The 16,099-nt window shown below is 42.7% G+C and overlaps 1 long non-coding RNA gene across 1 annotated transcript; it reads left to right on the top strand.

Moving 5' to 3' along the window:
- The first annotated feature begins 493 nt into the window (after positions 1-493).
- LOC128406749 (uncharacterized) lies at positions 494-7,238 on the top strand. Its single transcript, XR_008328603.1, has 3 exons — positions 494-699; positions 6,068-6,135; positions 6,581-7,238. It is a non-coding gene; the product is annotated as an uncharacterized LOC128406749 (long non-coding RNA).
- Positions 7,239-16,099: the final 8,861 nt, after the last annotated feature.

The following is a 16,099-nucleotide window of genomic DNA, read 5'->3' as shown; positions in this document are numbered from 1 at the left end:
CTGCAGGATGGGGTGGTAGAACTCTGAGATGACACAGAGTACAGTGGTACCTCGGGTTACATACGCTTCAGGTTACAGACTCCGCTAACCCAGAAATAGTACCTCAGGTTAAGAACTTTGCTTCAGGATGAGAACAGAAATCGTGCTCCGGCAGCGCGGCGGCAGCAGGAGGCTCCATTAGCTAAAGTGGTGCTTCAGGTTAAGAACAGTTTCAGGTTAAGAATGGACCTCCGGAACGAATTAAGTACTTAACCTGAGGTACCACTGTATACCATCATCTAGGTCAACCTTCCCCATCTTGGTGTCCTGCTTCAATCAGAATTCATTACAAAAAAGAATTCATTACAAGGTGAAGTGTGTGAGGAATTGAATGGGTCTGGGGGGTTGGAGGAGAGGCAGAAAGAAGAGCTAATTTGTTCACGGCTAGGGGGTGGAATCTGGACAGTTCTGTCAGGGGCGCAAGATCACCTAGCTCTGTAGTCAGAAGCATGATGCCTCTGACAGTGGAAGTAGAACATAGGCTCACACATTTTTATTGGCCCTTTTATAGGTTCGTTGATGTCCCAACCTGGCCTTGCAGGCCAGAAGACATCATCCTGTAAAAACAAATTTATGGGAGAAATCTTCATCCCTGAAAAGAGAAGGGATAACCTCCATTTAAAGAACAGATGAGTATCATTTGAAAAGCATGACAGATAGGTAAGTTGCAATCTGCACACATTCGGATCTCTCCAAGGTCTCAGGCAGAGGACTTTCACACCATCTGCTAACTGATCCTTTTCACTGGAGATACTTGGGGATGTGAAGCATGCAAAGCATGTTCAGTGCCACATGGATCTGGCTCCTACAAACAAGTGCTCCTCCTCATGCCCCTCCTCCACCAAAAGCATTTACAGAGCTCACATCACTTTCTTGCTGCTCAATTTCCTGCTTTCCCTTTTACTTCTGTGTAGGTCATGCATTGCTTCATTAATTTGCCATACTGTTCTGTTGAATCTGCATGAAACAAACATCAAAAAAGGACATGTACTGCAATTTCCCTTCTTTTTCTGTGCCTTTGCCTCTGCTCCACTCATGCATGCCAAAATTATTGTTGTTGTTGTTGATGATGATGTTAAAGAAATTAAAAGGCCAAGTGCCAGAGAACACTAGCCCAGGCAGTGTTAACTTCCTGTGGCTGGGAATTACCCGGAGGACAACCCATCCATTAGGTGCGTTAACCTGGCTTACATGAGACAAAGGGCTTCCCTAGCAATATTCAGGGTGGTGAGTTGCAAAGAGGCTGAAGATGTTGGTAGGACCCTCCAAAGACAGGTTGCCTAAGGTCTGCCAAAACTCAGAGTCAATCTTGGCTATATTCATTTACAACTTGAAATCTGACCCAGCTAATCTGAGCCTATGGTATGTGTAAATCTTGATCCACAAATGTAGGAGGTTAGATGAGAGGAATGACCACTGTGTTACAGCCTGCTATGGTTCATCCTGGAACTCCCATAGCTATCTGCCCTTTTCTCCTCAGAACAACACTTAGCCTAAACCGACAATTCACACTGGTCAGAGCGAAGTGGTGTGAAACCTCTTGCACCAAAGTCCACCAACTTCCATCCTCTCCAAAGAGAAAGTGGCATGATGCTTTTTAACACATTCTACAAAGAATGGAAATACTGAGAATTCCAGTATGGATCTTTTACAAATGTCTTTTGTGGCAGAAGAAAAAGAAGAGTACTTTATTCCAGAATAGCAGTGGAATATGATAAAGTTATATGAAAAGATACCAAAACAATTCATAATCAATAGCAACTATGTCACTGTAAAAGGTAAGAGCTAAGAGGTCCTCAGTGAAGTTGTTTAGCAAAATGGGGTAGGAAACAGAGAGGCAGAGACAGGGAGACAGAGAAGGGAGTACGGCAGTCTGTTGGACACCATCAGCTGGCCACCTCTATTCCAAAGAATACCCCCCCCCCACACACATCTTCCCTTGAATTTATTTGAAAGAACTGAAAAATGGCTAGATCTTGACCAGGTGCCTTAGCAGGAGGAAAGGGGACCAGAGTGTGCCTTCAATTTTGCTATAATTCCTCAGTCCAAGAGACTTGTCAGGGGATTGATTGCAAGGTGATCTTGGCTTCAGCTTATTGTCTGGCTCCCTGCATGGAACATTTGATCATTTATCATGCCATCGATCCAATAAACAACACCCCACTGTCATCTGTTATTTTTGTTCTGTGCCTTCCTGGTTTGCAGGGTAAGCATGAGTGTAGGAAGGAGAAAACATATTTTATATAGAGATAAGATGCCCAACTTTTCAAAAAGAGACAGCATTGCCTCATTGTATGCTGCTAGACAGCTTTTTAGTTAAGGTCAGCTTCGTCAGCTTTTTTCTTCTTCTCTCTCTCCCTTCCACCATGCCGTCCAAGAAGACTACAGCTTCTTAAAATGTTTCCTATTGTCCATAACTCTGTCAGAGCTCAAAGGCAATGGCAATGAGTGCTCTGTTGAGTTGTACTCTGCTAGGCTTGCAACTTTTAAAACTCTGGATAAGGGGCATATAGCTCAGTGGTGCTGCTTTGTATGCAGAAGGTTCCAGATTCAATTCCCAACATCTCTGTAACATAGGATTGCCAAATATCCAGAATTTCCCAGACATACCCAGAATACTGCAATTGAAAGCAGTTTCTGGACGAAAATTGGAAAAATGTCCAGGAGAATCCAGACGTATAGCAACCCATGTTGGCAGAACCATTTTTGCCAATTTCCCTTAAAAATAGCTCAGAAACGTCAACAAGAAAAAGGTCAACAAATTTGGCCAAAAAGGAAAGGAAAGGAAAGGAAAAAGGAAAGGAAAGGTCAACAACTTTGGCAAAAAAGTTTTCTGGATTTTTACTTTTTGAAATATGGCCAACCTGCTAAGATTCTCTCTCTTGACAATCTGGAGAACCACTATCAGATGGCATCAGCATTATTGAGGGATACACCAGTTGACCAGTATGTTGAACATTTCCCCCCCCCCCATTTGAATTCATAAAATGTATGCAGATGTTAGACTATGTGTAATCTTTCTTGAGCTATTCTTTATGGAGCTAGTGTAGTTTTGTGACAATGACCATTCATGAATTCATTCATTAGCCCATGTGATATTTATATGTTTTCCATTAATCATTTGTTTATTTTCCATTTTCCATTGCATTTCCTCCTCACTTTCCCAACCAAAAAATGTTTGTTTCTTTTTTAAAAAAAAGGTTTCTTTGTTCCACCAGAGTGACTGAGCACTTTAATCCACTTCAGTCTTATAAACCTAATATTCAAAAGCATTGATAAGACAGCTTCTTGCCTTCCTATTAAATCTATATGCAGTCTGTTAGTGGCAAGGAAAAATAGGTATAAAAGAGGAGAATTCCCTGGATGCTAAGCGTGAGAGAACCCAGCAGACATTTAAAATCACAAAATATGCAGCAAAGTGAAACATTTGAAATATAGGCTGTTGGACCTTTAAAATATGCCCCTAAGAGTTCCAAAATGGTCCTCGCTTCCCTTTGCACAGAAAAAACAAACAAACCCTACACGTTTGGTAAGTTTAAAATTGTTTACTTAACAAACTCTCCAAAGGTTCTTGTGCTTTTCCATACAGCACTCAGAAAACACAGACAGCAATACTTAGGTTACTTTCAAAGTGATGAAAGTTCCTATATTGTTGTTATAGGAAAACAAAAAATAGCATATGAAAGCCATGTGGTCTGAGCTTGGATCAACCAGCTCAGACCTCACATGTTGAGCTTCTCTGGTGAACTGAGGGGGGTGGGCCAGGGCAAGAGGGGGTTGCCTGGCAGGAGAGCTTACTCCATGGCATTAACCACTTCATGCATAAATTAGCCTTGAACATGTTGATTATATTAGGCTGGCTATCCCACACATTCATCTATAACCAGCAGTGGAGGTTGGCGAGATCTAGCAGTTGCTGTTTTTCTTTACCATTGCTTATATCCCACTTCTCTGTTAGTATTTTCATGGCAACTAACCAAATCCAAGAATGCATAATAGGCTTACATTAAATCAATGCAAAATTGACATGTTGAAGACTTCCCCTCGCTCTGCTATAAATTGAGGGGGCTGAATGGTGCAAAAGGGGCACAAATGGAGGTAGTTGATGGTGGCTAATAATATCAGAGTCCTCGGCCCCTCCCTCTGCTACTTATAGTTAATGTTCTTTACCAGCTACTGAAAGGCTGCCATTTGGAAAGAGCAGGTGAAACCCCAGTGAGCTGCTTCCAGACAGTGTAGGAGATACAGAGCTAGGTGTTGCAGTGCAGAAAGCAGGCCACATCTTCTAACACGCGTTGTGGTAGAGTCCCAGGTTCAATCCCCGGTGCCTCCAGGTAGATCTGGGTGATACTTCTGCCTGAGTTATATACTAAGGAAACCACCCTGAGCCTTGTTAATGTTGTTGCTTCTCCACCCATCCTCTACAAACATGCAAGCAATATTAAACACCCTCGTGTTGTCTTGCAATTTCCTCCTGGGTGGTAAACCAGACTGGGGGGCAGATAGAGAGATCAGGGGGATGGGCAGAGGTGACAGTATCAAGGAGAAAGTTGGCCCATTCAGATAGCCTCCCCCCCATGCCCTCCCTCCCCACTGAAAAGAAGGGCCTGGATCTGCCACTGCAAACATCTCTATCTTACACATTTCTTTCTAAGCAAACTCATCTTCTGTGTAGATAGCTTGGAAGGCATTAGAATGTTTGGCAGCCACACTTCCATTTAAATACAGCTTGTAGTTTGTGCAAATAATACTGTAGCAGAGTTTACATTTATTTCCTCGTTGCTGCTTGGAAAGATATAAACATATGCAATCATAATCACTGCACGGCTGGTGATCCAGCCATTCTGAGGGAGAAAAAAACAGTTATTAAGGTGCCATTTCTGGCTAAATAATTTATTAATTACATTACCCACAACCCATGCAAGTAGAAAAGTGTTCCAAATGTTAATGAATAAATGTGCTGTGCTGTTTAGAAATTAAGTGAGCATACCAGCCACAAATTAGGATCAAAACAAAAATAAAGTTGTCAGACATATAACCATCTCACTTTCAAAATCATGTTCCATTTCTTTTTCAAAGAATTTCACCAAGTGTAACACAGGCTGTGTCTAGACATTGCATTCATTTTATCATTTGATGAGGGCAACATCAGGTGGTGAGGTATGCATAAGATCAACCCACAACAGATCAAACTCTGCTGTACTGTGCCATCAGCAGTAGAGAAACAATGGATAATGGTGTCTGGGAAAGTAGTTATTTCATTTTCAAATCACTTCCTGTGAAACTGCCCCTCTCAAAAGAAACAAATTAACCATAAAGACGTATATTAAAACAAATCCAATACTGCTACAGACCAGGCTAAGCACCTTGTTGAAAAAGGAGCATCTTCAACAGGCAATGGAGTCGGTCCCTGCCTGATATATTACGCGAGGGAGTTTCAAAGCATAGGTGTCACCATACTAAAGGTCCAGTTCCTACCTCATGCATGGATAAGATGGCATATGCAGGAGACCTTCTCCTGCAGAGGGCAGGGATCAGTCAGATCATTACAGCTTCTAGGTATCCTGGTCCTAAGCTGTGCAATGCTTAGTTCACCAGCACCTTGAATGTAGCCCAGTAGCTAATTGGCAGGCAGTAGTAAAGGCAGATGTAACATAGGATGACAATAAGCATATGATATCATTGTAGGGATTTCGCCCCCCTATAGGTCATGAGTCACAAATTCAGCTGAGAATATTTGAGTGATGAAATGCACTCCCCCCCCATGTTTTTATCACCCCTGTGGTTTCTGGGTGGGTGACATATAGACACATATGAATCAGCCTGCAGTAAAGCTTAGGAAGCAGATAGCTGATACGGCCTATTAAACCTTTGTAGACCTATGATGTTACCTCAACAGAAACCTGAGATTACAGCATGTCAGGGAGGCTACTAGGCTGACCTGTTGACATAGTAGTTTGCAGTATAAAGAAAGGTGAGTGTATATGAAAAGTGAAATTCCTAAATATATTATTTCCTCCATCTGCAGCCCGAAGTGGTATAGAGCATCCATTGTTCAGTCTCAGAAAGGGCCAATTATACCATTCCCATAGCAATGTAAGAATCCCTTCCCATTGTGATATGATGATCCACGTAAAGAAGGTGTCTACCGGCATAACTCCTTCCTTCCAAGTATTACTGGAGAGGTGTGGGAAGGCACCAGGGAGGAACCCCCACACCACTGCAGGTAAATAGTCCTGAAGGTTTGTAGTTTGGAGGGGCAAAATGGAAATTCATTACCAAGCAGAATTTTGTAATAAGAAACCTTTCAGGCTCCCAATCTATATTAACTGTGCCAGAAAAGAAAATAACCCAGTGCTTGTACACCAGGGGTGGGGAACCCTTTTCAGCCCAGAGGGCTACATTTGCTTCTGAGGACCACATGCTGGTGGTGGGTGAGGCCAGAGGCAAAAATGGGCAGAACAACAATTGTTACTGTTACCTTTCTAAAGTAGGCTGCTTTCTACACATGCTCACACATCCCTCTCTGTCTTCCATTCAGGCAAGCAAGAAGCATGATCAGAGTTCAAAGGCATATTCCAGAAAGAAATTCTCAAGGAGGGTGTGCAACGAGACTGTTGTAGCCTGGGGAGAGTTCTGAGAATCAGAAGGAGAGGCCTGGGTAGATGCATATGGCCTCAAGGCCTGAAAACCTCCACCCCTGCCATACATGCTTGAATACCAATTATTTAGTCATTTCTTGTACTAATTTGTTTCAAATGACATGTATCCCATAGATTAAAACATGTGCACAGTGGCAGCTCTTGCATCCTATGGAAGCAGCTTGTGCTAAATGCAATTAATGGCATCTGACATTTGTGGAAAGTGTTTTCCTAAAGAGTGAACGTCAGTCATGTGTGACGAGGAACAGGAGAACAAAGGAGTCATGCTAGGAGATTAAATTAGAATATTATCCTAAATTTCCAACGTTTATGTTTTGCTGCAGAGAACCTCCCAGGAACCTTCATACTAAAGTAAGGAAAAATTGATTTTATATTACCAATTTGAGGATACCCAGCAACGGGTAGCTACTGACTCATTCTCTTTGTGAGATTTTCAAGACATGTCAAATGCAATTGCTGTTTTGATAGCAGAGGTCTTTCTCCTTTGGAGCAAACAGTAAGAAATATTCTGTCATGCAGTGTGCCATTAATTAAGGAAAACATTTGAATTTTCCCCTTCTTACTAACTTGCCTTTTTGACCTTTGCCATGATGGGTTGTACATATCTGCAAAAGACATGTTAAGTGCTCTTTACAGTAGGAAATCCTAAAACTCCTTGAGAATGGAAGGACCTTCCCATCACCGAGGCCACCTGAGCAACAAGTGACAGCAGTGAATCTAGAAGTACCCCTAAGCTATATTTGTCTCCAGGTCGTCTGCAAGTAATTCCCACACGGTGGGGTTAATGTTGTCAGCTTTCATGTCATGTTTGCAGACATCTTTGTAATAAAGATTGGTCTGCCAACAGGCCTGGTGCCTGAAGCCAGTCCCTCATGGAACATATCCTTGGGGATCCTGCCATAGACATGACCAATCCAGTGTAGATGTCACTGAGACAGGAGCAAAGGACTGGAGATGAGGGAGGATGAGGACTGAGGGCAACCTAAACTGACAGATTTTCCCATCCCTTCTCATTTTCTTACATTACAAGGTTCTTGGTCCAAGATGAGTATAAGGTTCAGTGTACAGCCTGTTCAACCTGGAATTAGCTTCAGATCCTTTGATGTAATTATTTTGAAGCAAGTTGCTTGTGGACTGTGGCCAAGCTCCAGGTCAAATCACATCCATCTCCCAGATAGCAGCTCAGGACAAAAGGGAGAACAATCACACACAAAGCAAATGGAGTCATGCATGGGTCCCATCTAGATGGCAGAGATAAACTGTTCATCAGAAAATACAAAATTCCTCAGAAAGACAAATCTCCAAATTCCAGATCCAAGTTTCATGAAAGACCTAATTTTATTTGCGAAGAAAATAGCTAAAAGGCATTCTTGGACCAGCAAGGGGAGGGAGGTCCATTGACAGGTGAGGCAGAAAGACTATTTTCAGAGTTAATTTATATCTTTGTGGAAGGGAAGAAAAATGTGAAAAGAGCAAAGCAGATAATAATGTTCCTGGTGACAAAATGTTAACTCTTCTGACATTAAAAAGTAATATGTTTTAGTTCACATAAATGTTATCAGAAGTGTGGTGGGGAAATCTTAGTCATATGTCACTGATGTCCCTAGTTCAAATTATTGCTCATGCATGAAATGGAATCTTCATATCAAGAGACACAGAAAAGTATCCAATGTGCTATATGTATGTGCATCTTTCTCATAATTTTTTCCAGCTAGAAACCTTTAACAGGGGGTCAACAACATAGAATTCAAGATACTGAAAAGGTTGTGGTCTTATCTGACCTTTTAATTTCCAAGTAATTAAAAAAATGGCTGCCAATGTTTGCAAATTACATTTTAGCCCATGCCTTTTGCATTCCCACAAATAGTGGCTCATTCTGATCAAAGGAAGTTGATCTCCATAGTAGGAGCAGGTTGGGAGGATGGTACATAAAAGTCAAATAAGGGGGGGGGGGAATGAACAGAAATCAAATCTAGAGCAGGTAAGAGCTAGGGATGGGTGAGGCATTTGTTCAGTTTGCATTTGGATGAGAATCTACCTAACTCACACTTCCTGAACCAACACACACATAAATGAAAGAATTCTTTGAAATTCACACTTCTCTGAATTTTGCAATGCAGTTTTCACAAAACAACAAAAAACATGCTTTTGCCAACCTGGAGTCCCCCAGATGTTTTGGACTACTACTTCCATCAGTTCCAGCCAGCTGTATTAGTGTTATGCAATAGTAGTAGTAATAGTAATAGTTTTACCATTTATTTATACCCTGCCCAGCTGGCTGGGTTGCCCCAGCAGCTTCCAACACACATAAAAATATAATAAAACATCACATATTCAAAACCTTCCAATACAGGGCTGCCTTCAGATGTCTTCTAGAAGTTGTATAGTTATTTATCTCATTGACATCTGATGGGAGGGCGCTCCAGAGGGATGGTGCCAGTGCTGAGAAGGCCCTCTAGTGGTTCCCTTCATGTCTTGCAGTGAAGGAATCACCAGAAAGTCATCAGAGCTGGACCTCAGTGTCCAGGCTGAACGATGGAGGTGGAGACACTCCTTCAAGTATACTGGGCCAAGGCCATTTAGGACATTAAAGGTCAGTATCGACACTGACCAACACTAGTCAGCCTTGGAATTATTAAGTTTTGGAACAATGGCCCAAACTCAAACAAGACTTAACATTGGTTCCAGGAGCTATTCAGACATTGCATTGAATGAGTCTTGATGTGAGAGTGGGATTGTGCTCTCATGCACACGTTGCATAAAGTAGGAAAGCCTCTTCTAACCTGATGCCCTCCAGGTTCTTTGGACAACTCTAACCACCATAGGCTATTGATCATTTTAGCTGGGGCTGGTGGGACATAGTCCAAAAACACTGGGGAAGCCAAGGGTTGGCAGAGAATGACTTACAACAATACAATATATTAGGGGAAATTGATTGCAAAACAATATAATGGGGGGGTCTATAAAAATGCTTAGACATTAAGTGGAAAACGTGCTTGAGTTTTTAAAAATGAAATGTGGTGAACTGAAATGAAGCCTGAAAAAAGAGAGAAACGGAACCTGACAGGTTTGTCCATCCTTACTTAGAGTTGACTATCAAGCCAACTTTCTGATGGTGATGGTGTCAAAGAAACACTTTCTCCCCTAGCAACACCATAGCATCATCACAGTTTCATCCAGCAGAGTTTTGGGGAGTGGTCTGGGGTCCCCTGCAATCTGGAAGCAGGTTTGGAAGCCACTGGCATGACATTGCTTACTCCTGCTAATCATCAGTACTGGTTTTGGTCATTTAAGTCTCCTCATGGCTTGAGACCAGGATAACTGAGGGGCAACTCCTCCCAACATGTAGCTAAATCAAGATATGCTTTGGAGGCCCTTCTCTGAGTGCCCCCACCAAATGAGGTGCACTGGGTGGCTAAAAGGGATAGGTTCTTTTCAGTGATGGTGCTGAGCTTTGAAATTCTCTCCCTAAATAAGCTTTCCTGGTATCTGCATTGGTGTCATTTCAGTGCCTGGTGAAGATCTCTCTTAATTTGCCAAGGTTTTTAAAATTGCCTCCGATTTTTGTTGCTTTTATTCTGCATGGTGGTTTATATGTTGTTCTGTTTCCTTATTTTGATCACTATTGGATTTTCAAATGTTTTACAGGCTAGTGCAGTGATCTGTCTGCACCCCATCCCCTGCTCAACACACACACACACACACACAAACTTTCCACCCTGGTCACTGTATGCCAGACAGCTGCTCCTTGACTCTGCAAAGGCTTGCTGGGCTGGCAGGTGGTTGGGTTGGATTGCTCCCTTAACAGAAAGAATTTTCAGCCCAGGCTTAATTTCCCTTTCCCTTACACAGTCTAAAAGCAAACCTTTCAGGCGTAAGATGTGAAATACGATGGCAGCTTTAATCCAGCAGGGTGGATGGGTGAATATGTGCAACACCTATTAGAAGTGGGAGCTGTCCTAATGACTGTGCAGGAGAAGAGGTGAGACTCTGACAATGTCACATGGAAATGGAAATGTGATTTTCCCTAAACGAAATAACCCACCAATCTATGCAAAAATACATTGCTAGCATTTGACTTAGCAATGCAAATGTAACCCTGGTAGTGTTGCATTCTGTAGAAGAATGCATACAATGTGAAATCCTGGAAAAGGAGTCCAGTAAAAAGCATAGGTATTTGTTCCTATCATTATTGCAACAGCCCATATAGGTATGGCTTTTTCAGATGATATATAGATGTTCTGTGCTATAAACAACCAGCAAGCATGATTAACTTCTCAGTCTGCATAATGTGGATCACGGCTGGCCTCAGCATACCATGCTGGCTAGTGAGTGGGTCCATTTGCTTTTACAATTGGAAACTTTGATGGATGTGTCTGTCTTAAAAAATAACAAATCTAGGAATCTAGAGGCATGGCTTTCTTCTGCAGACAGTTTATCAGTAGGCTCCAGCAATGAGGGAACTGACAAATGCAGAATTACTTATAAACAAACAAGAAAGAAGAAACATGTGCATATTTGAAAACTGTAGAATCTCTGTTATGTTACTAGTCAGTTTTGGTATTATTCAGTTTCGGAACCAGTGCTTAGATTCAAAGAACCCTTTTGTTGTTGTTGTTGTTGTTGTTGTTGTTGTTGTTTAATCGTTCAGTCGTGTCCAACTCTTTGTGACCCCATGGACCAGAACACACCAGGCACTCCTCTCTTCCACTGCCTCCCACAGTTTGGTCAAACTCATGTTGGTAGCTTCGACAACACTGTCCAACCATCTCGTCCTCTGTCGTCCCCTTCTCCCTGTGCCCTCAATCTTTCCCAGCATCAGGGTCTTTTCCAGGGAGTCTTCTCTTCTCATGTGGTGGCCAAAGTACTGGAGCCTCAGCTTCAGGATCTGTCCTTCCAGTGAGCACTCAGGGCTGATTTCCTTCAGAATGGATAAGTTTGATCTTCTTGCAGTCCATGGGACTCTCAAGAGTCTCCTCCAGCACCATAATTCAAAAGCATCAATTCTTCGGCGATCAACCTTCTTTATGGTCCAGCTCTCACTTCCATACATCACTACTGGGAAAACCATAGCTTTAACTATATGGACCCTACCATCATTTAATCCCAACAACCCTGTGAGATAGGGAAAGCTGAGAAGCACTGATTGGCCCATGGCTACCCAGTGAGCATCATGGCTGAATGGGAATCTCAAACTCCCAGGTTCTAATACAACACTATAACTGCTCCACCATGTGGGATGTCATTCATTACATTGAATGGACATTCATGTGCATTTAGCACAATAAATGAAATGCTTTAACCATGCCTCCCCCAACCTGATGTCCTCCAGATGTTTTGATCAAAAATTCCTGACAACTGTGACTATTGACCATGCTAACAGAGGCTGTTGGCAGTTGTAGTCCAAAACTTCTGGGAGGCACCAGTTTGGGAAAAGGCTATTCTAACATTATACAAATTTTCTTAACACCCCCTTCCCAATGCTTGCTGTCTCTCTGCTCCTGTTCACTCTCCATGAGTGGGACAGAACTTCTGAAGTGTGGATATTACATTACTGGCATAGACTCATCCTGTTGGCATAGACTATACTCACAGTTGGCGGCAGTATGCCTCTGAATATCAGTTGCCAGAAACCAGCAGGAGGGGAGAGTGACATTGCTGTTGGGAAATCCCCCAGAGCATTCAGGAATGCATCTAGTTCCATGAGTCTTTGAGGGTGGGCCATCTGAATGGGCTCACAAAGGGGGGAACTGCCATTGATAGTCCAATCTTAACCAGATAGTGCTCTATGATAAGGGAATGCATTGTACTCCCTCATCTTCAGTCCATCACTCATATTGTTTTTTTTGGGGGGGAATCACATCAAAGATGTTCCTTGTCTTGTGTGTTGGACAGATGACTATCTGAGAGAGACCGAAGGTTGTCTTGGAGTCCATGAAAACTTGAGCAGGCCCAGCAGCAGCCTCCAAGTCACTCAGCAATAGCCCATAGCCTATCCCAACCAGCCAAATTAGTGACCCTATGGGGCATTTCTGATTTGTCTCTTTAGCCCAACAGCAGGTGCATATCCTCTAAGCCCCTAATAATATTTAAATTACTGGATATTTTAGTTTAGCATGTGTTTTATTTACAGCTGAACAACCCTCCTCTGTTGGAAGCTGCATGCCTCTGAATGCTAGTTGATGAGAATGACAAGTGAGAAGAATGTTTTTACTCTGAGTTCCTGCTTATGTGCTTCCTATGGGAATCTTGTTGACCAATTAAAGAACAGGATGCTGGACAAGATGAGTCTTTGGTCTGACCAATCAAGGCTCTTCTGTTGTTCTCAGGTGTGCTTTAAAATGAGAAAATCACACTTACCTTTTTTGCTTCTGTATTTTATTATGTCGAAGCCCTTCTAAATGTGTTAAGGAGTGGGGCCATCTCTCTGGTTTTTCTCCTAAACCTGGTCCTCTTTCCAAGGGCTCTCCTGTCACAGCTCCCTGCCTTGCAGTGCTCTGAATTCCTTCCTCTGCTCAATCACTGAGGAATTTGTGGTGCTGTGGCTGTTGATAAAACACAGTCCCCATCATTCCTGACCATTGGCTAAGCTGACTGGCTGGGAGTGACTGATCATGCTTGGTGGGGCTGATGGAGGTTGCGCTGAGTTTCCCATCATGACTCTGCACCTCCCATTACCAGTACATCACCTATGGAGTTGGTACTATTTTCCCAGCCCTCCCCCAAGCTCTGCTTTTTACTGCAGGAGTGGTTTAATACAGGAATCCAGGCTTTTCAATCTGGCCCTTTATACTTTCCCAGTCTACAACTCTCACTGACCCTGCTTTGCATTCTTCATGTTTGACTAGACTGTGCCTTTGGATGTAAAAGAGTTAGTAATGTGTGAATGTGTGTTGAAATGAGCCTACTGTACAAAGGGGAAATTTGCATTTATTGCTCCAACCACTTATGCTTATGGCTCCACCCACCATGGCATGTGCCCCATGGGGGGGGGGTTGCAATGAATTGAATGTGTCCCTTGATATGAAAAATGTTCCTCACACCAGGTATAGGGGGGACTCTTGGTATGCACTGGACCTCTGAAATACCATTACTAGTGGAAGCACATCTTTTCCAACCCAGCCTTATTAATCATTGGTTGTTCAAGTCATGCCATAGCACTGATGGGCCCTTCCATGGAGGCTTCATTGCCAATGCTCTCTTTGAACAATATCCGAATTGCTATCTTTCAAATGGAGGCAGGCGCATTGAACACCTCCTTTTGCAGCTACCTGGCCAGACTGATACCCAACCAGTTTAAGTCGTATTGGTTTACTAAATGGCGAAATTGGGGGTGGGGGTGGTTTTTTTTATATATATAAATAAATAAATCTCCCTGGAGCTGAAGGGGAAGGTTTTCTTAAATATGTTAAAAGCATCTCACAAGACCCACTGTTTCCATTTTCTAAGATAAAATCTGACAGCACTACCTCACTGTGAAGCACTTTGTTGTGAATCATCTCCTCAAGCTGTACCATGTGGTAGGGTGCTTGATAATGAAATGGACTAGCAAGAGCTCACCCAGAGCAATAGAATCATTATCTCTTTTCCCAACCCGGCTTCCAGACACAAAGGAAAAAGCAGGAGCTGTCTTGTACTGAATCACACCATTGGTCCATCTAAGCTCAGTATTGCCTACAGCAGACTTTCTGAACCTTGGGTCCCCAGATGTTGGACTTCAACTTCCATCATTCCTAACTAGCAGGTCCACTGGTCTGGAAGTTGTAGTTCAACAACATCTGGAGACCCAAGGTTTAGAAAAGGTGGCCTACACTGACTTGTAGATGCTCTCCAGGGTTTCAGGAAGAAGTTGCTAGGACCTTCTGCATGCAACTCAGATGCTCTACCATTGTGCTATGGTCTTTCCTCATATTTCCTTGCCCTCTCTTTGACACAAACACTGTTTGCTATTTATTTATAGGCATCCCCTTTCCTCACCCCCCCCAAAAGCCAAACAAACCATGGAGAACACATTTATTTTCCATCTGTCATTTTGGTCAATTGCTTTAAGCATCATTAAGCTATCAGGTGAGAGCTTGAAAAGCAGCCACATACCACTGGTTAGGCAGAACCACAAGCAGCAGTGGGTGGAGTAGGAAATGTTAATTTACACACTCATCCCTCTCTAGCTTCCAGCTGGGCAGGCAAGAAACATATAGCAAGGAAACTTTCTAGCCAGGTGAAAACATTCAAGGGGGAGTGTCTAGTAGGGAACCACCACCTCTCCCCCCCCCCCCAGTCCCAGACCACATAGAGGGTGACAAAACCAAGGGATGGAATACAACATCAGGTTTGAGGTTTGGAAACCTTGGGCTCAGAGAGAAAATGTGCCCCTTGAAATTCTCCCCAGGCAGCACCCTCAGTGGCCGTCTTTGCACCCCAACTGGCTGGAATGTGTCCTTGGATTCTGATAATATATTTTGCTTGTTAGGAAGGAGACCAGAGTGGTAAAGGTGTATAAAAAGCAGTCTACTCTACAAATGCACACCTCCCACCTTTGCCTCTGGTCAGGCCCACCTTAGGCATGTGGCCCGTGAAACGTTGCCCAGGAGGGAATATGGCCCCTGAGCTGTAAAGCACTTTGTTGTGAATCATCTCCTCAAGCTGTACCACCCCACTCCTGCTGTAATCACAGGGGGCAAACACTTGACCGGGGCTTCAATTGTACTAGATGTATTTCCCTATATGTGGTCTTCCATACATTCCTGCATAGCCACTAGAAACCTCATGCCAAGAGTTCTTTACACTGTATATATAAAATATTATCCAGAGCATTTTACTCTTCCCTCTTTAATCTCATTTTCCAGAATTCATTCTGACTTACCTCCTTTATTCTCATGTGTCATTTTAGATTAATTTGTTATGCTAAATACTTGCCAAATAAATAATGAGCTTTCAAATTAGTCCATATGTATTAAGGCAAGAATTCAATTATTTCTGGATCCATTAAGATTTTGCCATGGCATCAAGACCACTTTTTGAAAAGATGATGGACGTGCTGAGATGTTTAAAAAAAACCGTATGCTATTTATGAGCTGCTTTCTCTTTCCAGCATGCTGGTATGTTACATATATAGACCAAAACACATTCAGCTTTGCAATCCAAATTTCAGTCTTCATTATTTTTAATGAACACTCAACTTCAAATTCATTCCCTTGGAGATCCCTCAATGAATCTCAGGTGACTCCTGATAATTTGCTCAATTTATAATTTGTTAACTAGTGATGTCATATTTGACTATTCCAGAATCCATCAATTCCACATTTGAATAGCTCATCATGATAATAATGGCTAGGATCCAGAGGACCATTTGTGATGGAAAGTCCCGTCTGCCTGTGCAAGATGACTCTGTCTTTGCA

Source organism: Podarcis raffonei, chromosome Z (assembly GCF_027172205.1).
Source record: "Podarcis raffonei isolate rPodRaf1 chromosome Z, rPodRaf1.pri, whole genome shotgun sequence".
In the NCBI taxonomy this organism is placed as follows: Eukaryota; Metazoa; Chordata; class Lepidosauria; order Squamata; family Lacertidae; genus Podarcis; species Podarcis raffonei.
The sequence above is the reverse complement of the archived record's forward strand: the minus strand, read 5'-3'. Positions and strand labels throughout refer to the sequence as shown.